This window comes from Podarcis erhardii, assembly GCF_964252035.2.
Source record: "Podarcis erhardii genome assembly, chromosome: 14".
In the NCBI taxonomy this organism is placed as follows: domain Eukaryota; kingdom Metazoa; phylum Chordata; class Lepidosauria; order Squamata; family Lacertidae; genus Podarcis; species Podarcis erhardii.
The window spans coordinates 11,732,130-11,750,024 of record NC_138503.1 but is presented as its reverse complement, the minus strand read 5'-3'; the positions used below and the strand labels follow the sequence as shown (position 1 = coordinate 11,750,024).

Sequence of the window (17,895 nt, the reverse complement as noted above, 5' to 3'; positions counted from 1 at the left end):
CTAAAGAACTGGAAGCCCCAAACACTTGCTGATCGACTGCAACTTGAGGATTAAAATGCCTTAAAATAGCTTTTATCCTCTGAACAACATCTAGAAAATCCAGTGATGGATGTTTTCATAAAAGCAGAAAAACCACTTTATTAGTTATTCAATAATGCTTGATGGTGCTGCCAAGACTGGCAGGTATCCTGTCCCACAGTGAATACTTTATCACAGCACTCATTTTTATTTCATTTATTGATTTAAGGTATTTATAAACCTTTCGATTATTAGCATTTCTAAGCACTGTACACAAAAATGCAGATAATAAACCAATAAGACATCATCAGATCCAACACTACATGGAAGTGCCTGCTGGAATAAGAAAGTCTTTGTCATGCACCAGAAGTTTAGCAAGGAGGGTACCTGTCAGATCTCGGTTGGGAGGATTTCTACAGACTAGGGACTCAGCTAGATTAGTAAAAAACAAACAAGCACAATGCCTTGAATGCATTATAAACATGTAACACCAGATGGCGCTAGAGAGCAAAAGAAATTTCAATGCGATTTTTACATAGCGTTAACCCCCCCCCCCCTTTTTGGTGACATTTTTCCACCTTTGCCGCATCAAGCAGTTGGTCCCTTACCTTTCCTGCCCCGACCTTGCCACAGTGATCCATGCGATGGTCACCTCCAGGCTTGACTACTGTAATTCGCTCTACGCGGGGCTGCCCTTGAAGCTGTCCCAGAAACTCCAGTGGGTGCAGAATGCTGCAGCGAGGCTCCTCACGGGGTCTCTGCCATGGGAGCATATTCACCCAGTGCTTTTCCAGTTGCATTGGCTCCCGGTGGAGTACAAGGTCAGATTTAAGGTGCTGGTTTTGACCTTTAAAGCCCTTCACGGCCTAGGACCCTCGTACCGACGGGACCACCTCTCCCGGTATGCCCCACAGAGAGCCTCAAGGTCCATAAATAGCAACACCCTAGAGGTCCCGGGCCCTAAGGAAGTTAGATTAGCCTCAACCAGAGCCAGGGCCTTTTCAACACGCTCTATCTCATGAGACCAGGGCCCTGCAGGATCTGATTTCTTTCCACAGGGCCTGTAATACAGAGTTGTTCCACCTGGCCTTTGGCTTAGAATCAATTTGATTCCCTCGCCCTCTTTCTTTTTTCCTTTCTCCTCCTGTGATGAGGCTGCATCTTAATGTTTTAATGTCGTATTTTAAACTTGTTTTTAAGTTGTATTTCAATCAACTTGTTTTTATTATTGGTTGTTAGCCATCCTGAGCCTGGTCTTGGCTGGGAAGGGTGGGGTGGGGTATAAATAAAATATATTATTATTATTATTATTATTATTATTATTATTAAACAATTTAATTTCTGACTTATTTATAGCGATCCCCCCACCGCAGTGTGTAGATCCACCTTTGCACCACAACACAGAATGCACGGCTTATCTAATAGCTACTCTGAGCCATGGGGGACCGCCAGCAGAGATTCCCCCCATAATCTCAGTGATCAGGCAGCGCTGTATTTTATTTATTCATCTGGTTATATCCCATCTGGTTATATCCCATCTTTTTCTCCAAGGAGCTCAAGGGGGCATACCTGGTTCTCCCCTTCCTCGTTTAACCCCCACAACAACCCTGTGAGGTAGGTAGGGATGAGAGTCAGTGACTGGCCCAAGGTCACCCAGTGAGTTTCATGGTCATACCTCGGAATAAATATGCTTCAGGATAAGTATTTTCAGGTTGCACTCCGCGGCGACCCGGAAGTAACGGAGCACATTACTTCCGGGTTTCGCCGCTCCCGCATGCGCATGCACAGAAGGTCAAAATGATGGCACGCACATGCTTGGAAGCGGCAAAACACGACCCGCGTGCGCGCAGATGTGCAGTTGTGTCTTACGTTCTATTCAGGATGCGAACGGGGCTCCGGAACAGATCCCGTTCACATCCCAAGGTACCACTGTACAAGTCTGACACGTTAACCACTACACCATATGGCTCCGGATCAGGCAGTCAGGCTCAAATGATTCACCATGCCCACCTGCATCCATCGTGGCTAAAGGTAAAGGTAAAGGGACCCCTGACCATTAGGTCCAGTCGTGACCGACTCTGGGGTTGTGGCGCTCATCTCGCTTTATTGGCCGAGGGAGCCGGCGTACAGCTTCCGAGTCATGTGGCCAGCATGACTAAGCTGCTTCTGGCGAACCAGAGCAGCACATGGAAATGCCATTTACCTTCCCGCCAGAGCAGTACCTATTTATCTACTTGCACTTTGACATGCTTTCGAACTGCTGGGTTGGCAGGAGCAGGACCGAGCAACGGAAGCTCACCCCGTCCCGGGGATTCAAACCGGCAACCTTCTGATCGGCAAGTTCTATGCTCTGTGGTTTAACCCGCAGCGCCACCCGCATCCCTTCGTGGCTACTTATGTACAAATACAGTCGATTACAATTTTGTGCTGGGGTTCCATTTCCGGCCCCCGCACATCAGTGGAGCGCATAAAAGCATGACCCACCCCCATTCCACACAGCCCCATCCCAGTTCTGCACTTTTTAAAATTATTTTTTGTCACATTTTCCGTCCCTTTCAGGTTCGGATCTGTGTGCGAGTGCATTGTCATGTATCTTTCAGGTGTGTATTAATCGGCCATTGCCTGTACACTCTAAGGCTAGCATGTGGATACAGTAATGCTTTGTAAACAAGCATTTTGGTTCCCCTGCAAATGTCCCGGTCCTCAAACACTCTGCACTTCAATCGGGAGAAAGCTGCTTGTGAAACGTGGACCACTTATAAACGCCATCTCCAACTCCTCAAAAGATTCCATCAATGGTGTCTCCGAAAAATTTTACACCTCACTTGGGAAGACAGGCGAACTAATGCTGGTGTACTGGAAGAAGCAAAGATCACCAGTGTTGAAGCGATAATTCTTCAACATCAATTTCGCTAGACTGGTTACAGGTAGGTAGCCGTGTTGGTCTGCAGTAGTCGAAACAAAATTTTAAAAATCCTTTCTGTAGCACCTTAGAGACCAACTAAGTTTGCTATTGGTATGAAAGCTCATACCAATAACAAACTTAGTTGGTCTATAAGGTGCTACTGAAAGGAAGATTTATTTTTTTAATTTTTTTGGACTGGTCATGTGCGGATGCCTGATTATTGTCTACCAAAGAAACTACAGTGGTACCTCTGGTTAATAAGTTAATTCATTCTGGAGGTCCGTTCTTAGCCTGAAACTGTTCTTAACCTGAAGCATCACTTTAGCTAATGGGGCCTGAAGCATCTGTAATCTGTAATCCTGTAACCTGAAGCATCTGTAATCCAAGGTGCCACTGTACTCTATTCTGAACTTAAAAATGGAAAGCATAATGCTGGTGGTCAACAAAAGAGGTTCAAAGACTCTCTCCAGGCAAATCTAAAAAAATGTAGTATAAACACCGACAACTGGGAAACACTGGCCTGCGAGTGCTCCAATTGGAGAACAGCCTTTACCAAAGGTGTCATGGGCTTTGAAGATGCTTGAACTCAGGACGAAAGGAAGAAATGTGCTAAGAAGAAGGCATGTTTGGCAAACTCTCACTATGATCAACTCCCGCCCAGAAACTTATGTCCCCGCTGTGGAAGGATGTATGGATCCTGAATTGACCTCCACAGTCACTTACGGACTCACTGTTAAAACCGTATTTATGGAAGACAATCTTACTCGGCTATGAGTGATCGCCAAAGAAGAAAAAGAAGAAAGAAGCAGGTTGGATCATGGATGATGCACGTCCAAAAGAGGTCATGTATTAAAGGTGCTCTCAAAGACACATCACTCATGAGCTGGAAATATAAATCTGCCGTCCAGCCAGTTCCAGATCTTAATACATAATGAAAAGTCTGGCACATGATGTTGTGCTCTGTGCCAAAAGCGGTGCTAAAAGGCTCTCCGAACATCACCTGGCAACATGTGGAACTAACTTAGGTCACCTCCAGCCCGCCAGCATTTCATGAGAGAGATCCAAGCGCATGCCGGAAATTTAGGTTTGCGCAACTGAAGTAGATGAAAGTGCTGTGTTGCAACACACCCAGTGTTTTCGCTGTTAGGAAAATACAGTGGAGAGCTTAGGACGAACACATGATGAACAGCAAGGCACATAAACACCCCAGAGGCAAGTCTGCTTGAGTGCTCATTATTGTATAACCTCCCCACAAGTAAATGAGAACAAATGCTCAACAAATACCAGACATAGTCTAAGCTCCGCAGAGGGGGCAGATAGCTCAGTTGGTTAGAGCGTGGTGCTCATAACGCCAAGGTTGCAGGTTCAATCCCCGTATGGGACAGCTGCATATTCCTGCATTGTGGGAGAGTGGACTAGATGATGATGATAATAATAATAATAATAATAATAATACATTTTATTTATACCCCGCCCTCCCCGGCCAGAGCCAGGCTCAGGGTGGCTAACACCAATAACATTACAGTAAAAACATAATAGGGGGGAAAACCAATTTAAAATACAGGTTAAAATGCAATTTAAAATGCAGCCTCATTTTAAAAATAGCCCATAATAAAAAGCGTAAGGGGATGTAAACATAATGGTCAGACTGAGTCCAAACCAAAGGCCAGGCGGAGCAGCTCTTTCTTGCAGGTCCTGTGGAAAGATGTCAAGTCCCGCAGGGCTCTAGTCTCTTGTGACAGAGTGTTCCACCAAGTCGGGGCCAGTACTGAAAAGGCCCTGGCCCTAGTTGCGACCAATCTAACCACCTTGCGACCTGGGACCTCCAAGGTGCTGTCATTTGTGGACCTTAAGGTCCTCCATGGGGAATACCAGGAGAGGCAGTCCCGTAGGTATGTGGGTCCTAGGCCAGTCCCTTCCAACTCTGCAGTTCTATGATTCTGTAAGCTTTGGGCCAGCAAATCAGGACGAACACTCAGTAAACGGGATTATCTGGAGGAGCCCACATATTGAGTCAAGTTCCTCATTGATAAAAAGTCATGTATATTCTGAAGGGCAGCATCTCTTCAGGGCTTCTTGTAGAATCATAGAGTTGGAAGAGGCCACAAGAGTCATCTATTCCAACCCACTGCAATGCAGGGATCTTTTGCCCAACATGGGGCTCAAACCCACATCCCTGAGATTAAGAGCCTCATGCTCTATGGATTGAGCTATCCCAGCTTACTCCCACAGGGCTGATTTCCCAGTCTCTGCTAGCTGAGATCTGAAACGCGACTACAGCAGGGGTCCCCAAACTAGGGTCTGCGAGCCGGATAAGGCCGGAGGGACTCGTTTATCCAGACCACAGAGACCCCTGCCACCCACTCTTACTGGAGGAGCACCGGAAATAGCTTGTGCTCGTGTGCAAGTGTTATGTGCACACGCGCAAGTGTTATTCGCGCATGCGCAAGCATTATTTCCGGCGCACATTAGGGTCAAAGGAGGCCCGTGCACTTGCGCACAAGCTATTTCCGGTGCTCCTCTGACCTGGTAGTGTGCAGGAAATAGCGTGTGCACACGCGTATGGGCAGTCACTCCCCCGCCCTCCAGCCCGCCGTGCAATCGGCGCTGGAGACACCGGCCTGAGGCGCGGTAAGTTTGCTGACCCCTGGACTACAGCTTCAAAGCATGTAGAACAAAGATAATTCAGCCCTACTTAGCACTCAGATCATCTCATCTGCACATCACTTCTCAAGAAAAAGGGGGTTTTGTTAGGTAAGGCTCAGCAGCGGCGGTGGGGAAGCCCCTATCTGGGGGGGCCGCAAGCCAGTGGCAAGTGTGGAAAAGGCTGGAGTTGGCAAACACACAACCACTTTCCATCCTATGCCCAGGCAAACGAGAGGAATTATCACAGTTCAAGGACACCTTTCAGCCAAGTAAAAATCACTAGAGGTAGGCGAAGAGCAGGATCCGTGCTGGGTGTGACTTGGGAGGGAGGGGCAGCATGGGGTCAGCAGAGTCCCGAGGGACAGGCAGAGATGCCTGGGGGGCCACGACCCCCAGGCCTGAGGCTCACCACCCCTGCTTGACAGTTCCATTCTCAGGATCCAGCTGGCTGCCATGTTTTGGATTTGTGGGGAAAGAGAGAGAAAGGAGATTTAGCTCTTGGGTACAGTGGCTGACGATCCTAAAAGCTTCTTGCTTTGTCCTGAAGCAAAGATGTGAAATGGTTTGTTGTAATTTTTTTCCCCTTATTGTGCTTCTTTTGGCATGAGCATTTGGCAAGATGACTTTCCTTGTTCTTAGCCTCTGCTGATTACACAACCACAGCTGGATTATAGGGAGGTCCTCTGCAGGGAATGCTTAGTCAAAGATAATGCGGGAGAAAAGCTGTTTGACTCGGGCAGCTGGGTCCATTTTAATCTCTTTTTTTAAAATGAACTATCTTAAGGATGTTATCTGGTTGTTGTTGTTGTTGTTGTTGTTGTTGCATTTTAAAAAATGCATATTAAGGGGAAAGGGTCAGCAACCCTGCAGTCATTTTTGTTGGGAAATTGGGTCTTTCTATCACGTGTTGGCGCAAGAAAATGCAAATCCACCCACAGTGAAATATTTGCGGAAGGAATCTGTGCATTTTATCTGCTAGCATACAAGAACCTATTTTATTTATTCGTTCGTATTTTTTACTTAATGCACCATTCTGTCTCCAGGTACTCTTTTATGTTATGCATTTATCTTATTGAAAAAATCCCTGTCAAAACTATATAAAAAAAAATACAGGACACTTAAAGTAATATTTTTAATTGCTCTTCTTTTCAGTGCCCCACCCATTCAGAACTAAATAGCACAACCACCTCCCTTTCTTCTTATCTATTACATCTGCGGTGCTGGGGAGAATCAAAGCAATTCTGAAAGGTTAACTATGCTAGGTTGAAATTCCAAACACACTGACTAGGGTGTGTAAGCGCCATTCAGCACAATGGGACTTTACTTCTGAGGAAACACACACAGGGTTGTGCTGTTCATCTCTTGCAGCAGCTGGGGAGGGGGCTGCAGCTGGGGAGGGGGCTGCAGCTAAGTTTGAATCACAGAATTGTAGAGTCGGAATGGACCCCAAGGGTCAATAAATTCATCTAGTTTGCTTTGCAGGAATGAGGTCCCAGGTTCCATCCTCTCCAAATAAGGGCTGGGAATTTTTCACAGCCTGAAACCCTGGAGAGCAGCTGCCAGTCAGTGAAGACAATACTGAACTAGATGGACCAGTGGTCTGACTCAGTATAAGGCAGCTTTCTAGAAACCCACCTAAAGAATCCTAGGTAAAGGTAAAGGGACCCCTGACCATTAGGTCCAGTCATGACTGACTCTGGGGTTGCGGCGCTCATCTCGCTTTATTGGCCAAGGGAGCCGGCGTACAGCTTCTGGGTCATGTGGCCAGCATGACTAAGCCGCTTCTGGAGAACCAGAGCAGCGCACGGAAATGCCGTTTACCTTCCCGCCAGAGCGGTACCTATTTATCTACTTGCACTTTGACGTGCTTTTGAACTGCTAAGTTGGCAGGAGCAGGGACCGAGCAACAGGAGCTCACCCCGTTGCGGGGATTCGAACCGCCAACCTTCTGATCAGCAAGTCCTAGGCTCTGTGGTTTAAGCCACAGCGCCACCAGCATCCCTAGGACACCTTAAAATGCTTAAAGGGGGAGGGGAAAGAAGAGGCAGAACAGCCTCTTTCCATCATCTAGTTCTGCCTCTCCCACGCCACCAGAGAGCCTACTCAAGAACCATCTTGCCCTGAGCAAAGGAGAAAGAGAGTTTTTTTTTAAGCTCCCACCCTGTTCTTTGTAGCTTGTGTTTGCTATTTTTATACTATTTTTAAACAGGTGCCTACTGTTTTAGCATTTCTATGTGAGCCATTTATCGAGGACCACTAGCAAAGGGCTTTATAAACATCTTAAGTGCACACACACCTATTAAAGAACCACCACATGCCACAGAATCGTAAGAGTCAGAGAGAGGGCTCTCCAGGTGTCATCTAGTCCAGCCCCATCCTGGTCAGGGCAGGAAGTTCAGAGTTCGAGCAGCCCCTTGCTCTCCCACAGACCACCTGACAACACCCACTTCTCATGATAGAAGCATTTTAAAAACACACACACACACACACACACACACACGCGATAGCAACAGCAATCCATTATTATCCTAAAACACACACAAACACCAAGGAACCCAGTGCTGCAAGATCAAAGTGAAACCTCTTTGGGATGAGGATAATTATTGCTATTACTGTATTATTCATTTTTTTACTATTATTTGTATGTGTACCCATTCCCTCTGCACTTTTCTGACCGAGTCCCCTTTGGCAAAGCTCTAATCTGGATTCCTGCTCATAGGGGCCTTCGGACTCCCCCCCCCCCAATAAAATAATTGAGGGGGCCTGGCTCCCCCCAAGTTAATGGGCATTGCCAACAAATGGTGTGTGCATGCTGCATCTTGCGATCGATTATGCAGGGGCGAGGCTTACCTGGGGGACTCCCCCCCCCATATATTTTATTCAGATTGGCATCCCTGGTCCTGCTCGTCTTGAACCCGATCGCCTCTGCCCCTTTGCCCATTTCCCAGGCGAGTGGCTCCCTTTGACAAAGATCTGCTGTATTATTGGAAACCGCTCCTCCGTGCCCCACCTCTGCTTCCCGGGCGGGTTCCCCCTGGGAAAAGACCCGAGAAGGCCCCACATCCAATACATCGCCCCTCCCCATAGCGCCGTCCCCCCCAACCCACACACACGGCTCGCACCGCCTGGCAACAGAGGTGGCTGAGCCTCAACGGAGCATCATTGCATAGGACATCTTTAGGAGATGTAATGCAAGCAGCGGGCAACGCGGGGACCATTCTGTCCCCTCCACGGCTCAAATATAGGAGTGGCTTCACCCCCAGGCAGATCCAGGAGAGGTGGGGTGAGATTGCACCATTGCACCCCATTAGGGGTGCCAACCTGAATAAAATATTGGTGGGGGGAAGGAAGCCCCGCATAATCGATCACAAGATGCGGGGCGCACGTACCATTTGGATGGCAATGCCCATCAACTTTGGAGACCCCTGGCCCCCTCAAATATTTTATGGGGGGGCCAAGGGACCTCGGCTCCCAGGAATTGGCTGCTATGCACCCCATGCTATAATCTCCGGGCTCTCCTTGCAGAAGGGAGTTTGGCTGGTGAAGGATGCTCGGCTCCATCCTTTCAGGGCAGGGCGGGTGGGGTGGCAGCGCGCGCGCGTGCCTGCATGCACGCATCCTGAGATGGGAGAGATCCGGGGGTCGGGATGGGAGGGGGGGATGACGACCTCAGGCTTACCAGTTGCTGACCGTTGCCCGCTGCTCCTTGGGCGGACGCAGGATTTATCCCGTCCGCCTGCCGGCCTTTCTCTGCATGGTGTTTCTCTGCATCCTCTCTCGCCCGCGCGCTCCCACCAAAAAAGAGAAAAGCCCACCCCGGAGGGCTGTCAACAGGCAAGGCGCTCCCTCCTTCTCTGCAGCCAAGCCAGGCAAGGCGGTTGCGCAGCCTCAGCGCCGCTGCTGAGCACTCTGGGACTCGTAGTTCTTGGGACTCCGACGCATCCCTTGCCTGGCCGGGGTCTGCCCGGTCCAGAACCGCACCTAATGCATTTTTGGGGGGGAAATTGCAATGCAGGAATATATTAACCTATTGCATTTGCACCCCATCTTTTCCTCCAAGGAGCTGAAGGTGGGGCGCACAGCCATAGCTGTCAACTTTCCCCTTTTTTAAAGGGAAATTCCCTTATTCCGAATAGGATTCCTCGCAAGAAAAGGGAGAAGTTGACAGCTATGCGCACAGCACAGGCTTCCTTCCCCCTCTCCATTTCACCCTCAACTTCTTTGGCAATCACTCATAGCCGAGTAAGATTGTCTTCCATAAACACAGTTTTAACAATGAGTCCATAAGTGACTGTGGAGGCCAATTCTGGATCCACACTTCCTTCCACAGTGGGGACATAAGTTTCTGGGCAGGAGTTGATCATAGTGAGAGTTTACCAAATATGCCTTCCTCTTAGCATGTTTCTCCCTTTCATCCTGAGTTTGAGTGTTCAAAACCCGCGTCACCTTTGATAAAGGCTGTTCTCCAATTGGAGCGCTCGCAGGCCACTGTTTCCCAGTTGTCGGTGTTTATACTACATTTTTTTTAGATTTGCCTGGAGAGAGTCTTTGAACCTCTTTTGTTGACCACCACCATTACGCTTTCCATTTTTAAGTTTGGAATAGAGTACAGTGTACCTTGGGTTACAGATGCTTCAGGTTACAGACTCCGCTAACCCAGAAATAGTACCTCGAGTTAAGAACTTTGCTTCAGGATGAGAGCAGAAATTGTGCTCCGGCGGTGTGGCGGCAGCGGAAGGCCCCATTAGCTAAAGTGGTACCTCAGGTTAAGAACAGTTTCAGGTTAAGAACAGACCTCCAGAATGAATTAAGTTCTTAACCTGAGGCAGCGGCGTAGCGTGGGTTGTCAGCACCCGGGGCAAGGCAAGTAATTTGCGCCCCCTAACCCGGGGCAAGACAAGTAATTTGCGCCCCCTAACCTGGGGCAAGGCAAGTAATTTGCGCCCCTAACCCCTAACCTGCCGCCGCTGCCAGCTTCTTCTTGCTGCTGCCTGGGCTGGGGTATTTACAGTAAGGTAGCCACGGTGGCGGCGGAGGGTCTGTGTCAGGTGATCTGAGGCGAGTTGCCACTGGCACTGCCGCCCAAACGACGCCACTTGCCCAGAGGAGGAGGGCAGAGAGGCAAGGAAAATGCAACACGGCCCAGTAGCTGCAGCAGCGGCGGCGGCGGCGGAGCTGTGAGGAGGGGCTGCCTGGCGCGCCCTCCGCGGCCCTGACACGCGGGGACCGCGGCGAGCACTGAGAGCCGCTGCCAGCCGGACGCCTTCACCCCGGATGCGCACACAGCTCGTCGGTTCCGCGAGACATGGGGCTCTGCTACAGCCTGCGCCCGAGGCTCTTCGGCGACTCCGGAGGCGGCGAGCGCGCCCCCCCAGATGTTGCGCCCGGTGCGGCCGGCCCCCCCGCACCCCCCACGCTACGCCACTGACCTGAGGTACCACTGTAGTTGCTTTGGAAGACGGTAATCAGGCATCCACACAACATGACCAGTCCAATGAAGTTGATGTTGAAGAATCATTGCTTCGACACTGGTGATCTTTGCTTCTTCCACTGCACACTGGCATTAGTTCGCCTGTCTACTTCACTCTGTGAGATAGGTTGAGGTGGCCAACTTTGTCCGGCTCCCTCTCCTGTGCCTTTGGCAGCTGAATCAGAGGCAGTGTGGGTGTGGGTGTCCACACTGCTACCTCTATATGCCTGATGGGCTGGGGAAGTGCACCTAATGGGTTTTTTAATGTTTGTTTTAGTTGTATAGAAAAATCATAGGTTTGGAAAGGACCCAAAGAGTCATCTAGTCATTGCAGCAGTATATTTATTTACTTCATTTGCATGACACCTTTTGCTCCAAGGAGTGTACAGGCTTCCTCCCGCCTCTCCGTTTCATCCTTATAACAATATAAAAACACCTTGTGGGGTAGGTTAAGGTCAATGGCCCACAGTCACCTGGTGGCCTTCCCTGGCTGAGAAGGGATTTGAACCCTTGCCTCCTAGCTCCTAATCTTGACAATCTAGCCCAGGGGCAGCCAACTTTGTGAACTCAGCATGTTGGTGGTCAACAACTCCCATCACCCCTGGCCATTAGTCCAGGGCCAGATTAAGGCCTTTAGAGGCCCCAAGCTCTGAAAAGATTATGGTACCTCCCCCCCATATGTAATTCAAAATCAAAACAATGCTATAAACCACAACATAAACTTTTGAAATAATAAAACATAGATTTACTGCAACACGTAACAGAATCTGATTTCCTCATGTTATTTCAGTTTGGGTTAACAGGTCAGGATGCCTCCATTTCCACCGTTCTTTTCCTCTACACCCATTTGTAGCCTTTCAGCTGGGGATTATTTTTCTGTGGCTAGCGGAACGACATTCTGCATATGCTCAGAGGCATGTGCCCAACCTTGAATTCTGGCACACAAGTTCCGAGGTTGAATCTGGTGTTCAGGAGGATGAAGCATGGCTCTCATTCAGCCCACCATGATTTGGGCTGAAGGTCACATTGGGAAATTGCCAGCCCTACTTGGAGCTGCCAGGGCAGTCCTGCACGGTAGGGGGTTGGACTAGATGACCCTTTGGGTCCCAATTCTACAATTCTAGGGATTGAACCTGGCGCCTTCTGTGTGCAGAGCAGATGCTTGACCGCTAAGCTATGGCTCTTCCCCTACAGTAAGTCAAAATCCAGACCTCATGCATACAACATCCAGCCTAATTTTTGTTGCTGTTCCCTTCCCCTCAATCCCTTGGTTTGTTGCCTGGCAAGAGTTACGGAAAACTCAGAAAGCTTGCTCACTCTTTTGTGACATTCTGGTTAGCCCCAATATCAAAGTATTGCCCAACTGTGGGTTTTTGCAGGGGGTGCGGTGGTTCCTAATGGGTGAACCTATCTTTGAGTTTTAAAACAGAATGTTTAGCAGATCCTTGACTGGGCATAAGGAAACCTAAGCTTGGATCATGTAGGTAGACCTCAGTCCTCCTAGCTTCCAGAAGAGTGGTCTCGAGTGGGAGTGGGGCAGATTACTTACAAGTAAGGTTATAACACACACTTGCATGCATTCAAGGTTAAATTCCCATAAAGCACTGTAATAATAATAATAATAATTTATTATTTATACCCCGCCCATCTGGCTGAGTTTCCCCAGCCACTCTGGGCGGCTTCCAATCAAGTGTTAAAAACAATACAGCATTAAATATTAAAAACTTCCCTAAACAGGGCTGCCTTCAGATGTCTTTTAAAGAGAAGATAGCTGCTTATTTCCTTCACATCTGAAGGGAGGGCGTTCCACAGGGCAGGCGCCACTACCAAGAAGGCCCTCTGTCTGGTTCCCTGTAACCTCACTTCTCGCAGTAAGGGAACCGCCAGAAGGCCCTCGGAGCTGGATCACAGTGTCCGGGCTGAACGATGAATGTGGAGACGCTCCTTCAGGTATACAGGACCAAGGCCGTTTAGGGCTTTAAAGGTCAGCGCCAACACTTTGAATTGTGCTCGGAAACGTACTGGGAGCCAATGCAGATCTCTCAGGACCGGTGTTATGTGGTCCCGGCAGCCACTCCCAGTCACCAGTCTAGCTGCCGCATCTTGGATTAATTGCAGTTTCCGGGTCACCTTCAAAGGTAGCTCCACGTAGAGCGCACTGCAGTAGTCCAAGCGGGAGATAACTAGAGCATGCACCACTCTGGCGAGACAGTCCGCAGGCAGGTTGGGTCTCAGCCTGCGTATCAGGTGGAGCTGGAAGACAGCCACCCTGGACACAGAATTAACCTGCGCCTCCATGGACAGCTGTGAGTCCAAAATGACTCCCAGGCTGCACACCTGGTCCTTCAGGGGCACAGTTACCCCATTCTGGACCAGGGAGTCCCCACACCCGCCCACCCCCTGTCCCCCCAAAACAGTACTTCTGTCTTGTCAGGATTCAACCTCAATCTGTTAGCCGCCATCCATCCTCCAACCGCCTCCAGGCACTCACACAGGACCGTCACCGCCTTCACTGTAGATTTCCCCTGCCTCAGAGTATTTTTGGGGGGTTAATTTTTTTATTATCTCATCATAACCAGAGAACTGGGTCCTTCTGGAGGAATAGTAATATCCTAACTCAGAGACGGAAGGGTGGGGAGTGCCTCTCTCTTCCTCCCTGAAGGACACACCTGTCTGTCCCAGCCTTTCCTTGGGGGCAATCTTAGAAATTATCTCGATCACGAGTTCTAATTATAGCACAGCACCAACCTTCAAGGTTCATGAGGAAGCACTTGTTAAAAAGGAACGTAACCATAAGCAGCAATCTTGATTCCTAAGCTGGAACCACCAGAAAAGCCAGTCTGGTAAGCATCAAAGAAATCTTCCCCTATCATTGATGTATAATGAACCATGCGCTCATTTAATTAAACAGTGTGCCTCTTTGCAGTGACGCAATATAGATGACTTAATTATGAGGAAGGTATTGGAACATGTCATCCCAAGATGCTTAGCTCATTTCTGTCACCACCCGTGAACATATGCACTCATCAAAGGGCATGCATGTCTGGGGCTGGCTCCCCACTCAAAAATGCACTCTTTAAGTGCACCTTATTCCTGCTACTGAAACGGCACCAAGATTCAGATCGTGATTGTGCATCTGTTCACCTAGCAAAGCCATTGAAGTATTTTAAACATTGTTTGGTTGATATTTTATTTCTCCCAGGCCTTTGGCTAATTAAACCATCAATGGCCTTTTAAACTGGAGGTGGGGGTATTGTGGTTGTTTTTTTTTTTGTTACTATGGTATGTATTTTCTGTACTTGTATATTGTAAAATACCCTGTGATATAATAAATAATAATAATAATTCTTCACAGGAAGGGTGCAAGTGTACTCCAACAAATGTAGGTTTGCACAATTAGTGGATCAAAACACTCTGTTGATTGCCGTAGTTTAACAAGTCCATCTTTAAAAAGAAACAGACTTTTTGCCATTAGGAAAGAGATGGGGAAGCAGAAGAAGAAGAAGAGTTTAAATTTGATATCCCGCTTTATCACTACCCGAAGGAGTCTCAAAGCGGCTAACATTCTCCTTTCCCTTCCTCCCCCACAACAAACACTCTGTGAGGTGAGTGGGGCTGAGAGACTTCAGAGAAGTGTGACTAGTCCAAGGTCACCCAGCAGCTGCATGTGGAGGAGTGGAGATGCGAACCCAGTTCACCAGATTACAAGTCTACTGCCCTTAACCACTACACCACACTGGGGAAATGAATTCAAACATGAAGGATGAGCTAATGATTAACAGGAAGACATCTAAACACCACACAGGCAAATTGGGATGAATGTTCTTTGTTGTATAAGTTCCCACAAATAAATTGGGATGAATGCTCAGCAAAGACCAGGCATAGTCTAACCTCTGCATAAGCTTTGTGCAAGCAAATCAGGATGAATGCTCAATGACATATGAGGAAGCTGTAGACCTATATCTGCCAAGGCATATTATTTTTTTCTCTTTTCCTCTCCCAAGCTCAAGCCATTCTATGACGGTAACTCCAGGTTAGACAAACAGGGCTAGTTCAAGACATGTGGAGGCCAAGGATGAGGTCGTTCCTCCCCACCAACTGCCATAAATAGAAGCCGACTGGATTGACAGCTGACTCTTCAACTTTGTGATAGAATTGCATCCTCCACTACACCTAAGAGCAGTAGCCCAGGTAAGGGGATGCTGTCACAGCTCTGTGGAGTAAACACTTCTGTCCTTCTAGAGAGGAAAATGGCCCAGAGATATTGGAAGCAATGGCAAGGAGGGGATAGGACTGCTGCTGCTGCACACACTTATTGTGTCAATCAAACAATTTATTGGGTCAATGTGGACTCCCCCCCCCCCATTTACAGAAATCTTAGTCAGTTAATCCTATGCTACTTTATTCATCCGTTAAACCTGCACAAATATGAGTTGATAATTAAAAGTATTGGGAAAAATGAGAGGTGGAAACAAGTACTCCACCTTGAGCTCTATGGAGGAATGGTGGGCTATAAATCTAGTAAATAAATAAATGGTGGAATGGAGTATTCTGGAAAGGGGTGTGACTTGCTGGCTGGAATGTGAACAGGAACGCTGTGCACCGCTGTGTTTTGTTGCAGCAGGTCCCGCTTGTTCTAATTAACAAATCACAGATTCCCTCTTGCAATGTTTCATTGGGCTCTTTACTTGAGTTTCTGCAAAAAGAGCTTCTTTCTGTCTTTGTTCATCTTTCTTTCTCTCTTTATATTTCTTAAAGACATAAGCAACTGCTCATCTCTTCTGTGTGTGTTTTAAACATTTTGCGTTTCCCCAAGAGCTGGTACAATTTAAATTTCTATTTCATGGTAGATGTCAGAAGTTAGGCTACTCCTCTGAAAAGGAAGTTTTACTATTACTATATATATATATATATATATTAATCTCTCTTGCTCAAACATGTAGTTGCAAGTTTGGGAAAAGACTCGCCTTCTAAGGAGCACTGCAGAATTATAATAGACCTCAGCTCAATGGCAGGCATACTCTTGAGCATACAAAAGCCTCTCTTCATCCAAACCATGGGCAGGGTGCCAGAAGTACTCAACTTGGCTTGGTGGCATCTCTCAGCGCCACCCCCCTTCCCGCCTATCACACTCAGAGGAAACTGTCACAGCCATTATACAACTCAAGCAGATCAGTAGCAGAAAACTCCCAGTTTAGCATAGAGGGTGCTTTTCATGGGATGGAACAAAGAGCTCTAAGATAGCATTGTCTTTCATGTGGGACTCTCCCATCCCCAGCCCCGAAGAAGTGGGGAAATGACAATGGACCACAAGTGTAGTTAAGGCAAGCGGTAAAAGCAAGGCAACGTCATGGAAAAGCCTTGTAAGATTCTGCAGCTTACAAAAACGACATTAGTTGGGCTAATGACATGAAATGCGGCGTATGTGAACTACCCAATGTTCACATGAGGTCTGAGAAAGTGCCAGATTCCAAACTGATCTGATAATAATTGCCACCGAAGCGACAAGTGACAGTTTGGCCTTGTTTTCCCTATTAAGAAAGCATATCATTTATTTAGGAGACGTGGGTGGCACTGTGGTCTAAACCACAGAGTCTCTTGGGCTTGCTGATCTGAAGGTCGGCGGTTCAAATCCCTGCAATGGGGTGAGCTCCCATTGCTCTGTCCCAGCTCCTGCCAACCTAGCATTTTGAAAGCATGCCCCCCCAAAAAAGTGCAAGTAGATAAATAGGTACTGCTCTGGCGGGAAGGTAAACGGCGTTTCCGTGCGCTGCTCTGGTTTTGGTGTTCTGTTGCGCCAGAAGCGGCTCAGTCATGCTGGCCACATAACCCGGAAAAACTGTCTGCAGACAAACACTGGCTCTCTCGGCCTGTAAAGCGAGATGAGCACTGCAACCCCAGAGTCGTCTGCAACTGGATTTAACTGTCAGGGGCCCTTTACCTTTTTTACCTTTATCATTTATTTATTTCTAATTTGGGGGGAAAACCACTGATGCATTTTATTCAGGCTTGTAGTCGACATGACCTTTTCATTGGCCTGATGAAGTTCTGATTAGCAGTTTGAAAGTTATTAAGGTTTTTCTACCCCATGTTAATACCTATGGCAAAATAGGTTGTGCCCTGCTGTCTTGGCAATGGACCACTTAGGTATGCAGAACTCTGTTTCTCATGTGGTGCTTCTGCTTATTCTGGGCACCATTCTCTATCAAAAATGTAATAGACTCTTCCATGCATTATGCAGTTCTTAGTAATACATCAGTTCGGGACCAAATCCTTTCCTTTATGCATCCTTGAACAAGTCTTTCAGGTGTGCCTTCCTGATCATCCTGTGCTTTGATGGCAAATGATATCAAAGGCCTTCCATCTTTGGGCAAAGTCTCTCTATTCCTGCCAACACTATAAACAGATTGATTCATGTGCTAAGGTGAGTGGTTGCTCAAAACTGAACCTGGTTTGAGAGAGGTAGTAAAAACGATGATCCTGTTTTTGTCCACTGTCGTGGATGGTGGTGGTGTGAACTGAAGTTGGCAGTGCTCTGGGTGGATACAGAAGACCTGGCATTTCAGTGGCATTCAGTGGCAGAGGCATTTCTGACTGTTAAGTCAAAGGTGCTGCTTTATTGCTTTGCTACACGAGTTCCAAAATTTCTGTTTCTAACTTGCAAGGCTAAGCAAAGGCGGGGGATGATGGCTTGCTTCTTTTTAGAGAATAGTATAAGTACGCAGGTGGAGCTGTGGGTTAAACCACAGAGTCTAGGACTTGCCGATCAGGAGGTCAGCGGTTCGAATCCCCGCGATGGGGTGAGCTCCCGTTGCTCAGTCCCTGCTCCTGCCAACCTAGCAGTTCGAAAGCACAT

At 47.9% G+C, this 17,895-nt stretch overlaps 1 protein-coding gene across 1 annotated transcript in view; it reads right to left on the bottom strand.

Annotated features, from left to right (window-relative positions):
* TMOD2 (tropomodulin 2) overlaps positions 1-9,329 on the bottom strand; it is a 46,149-nt gene extending 36,820 nt beyond the window's left edge. The window contains exon 1 of the mRNA XM_081839220.1: positions 9,249-9,329. The gene's annotated coding sequence lies outside the window, so the exon portion shown is untranslated. The remainder of the gene's footprint in view (positions 1-9,248) is intronic.
* Positions 9,330-17,895: the final 8,566 nt, after the last annotated feature.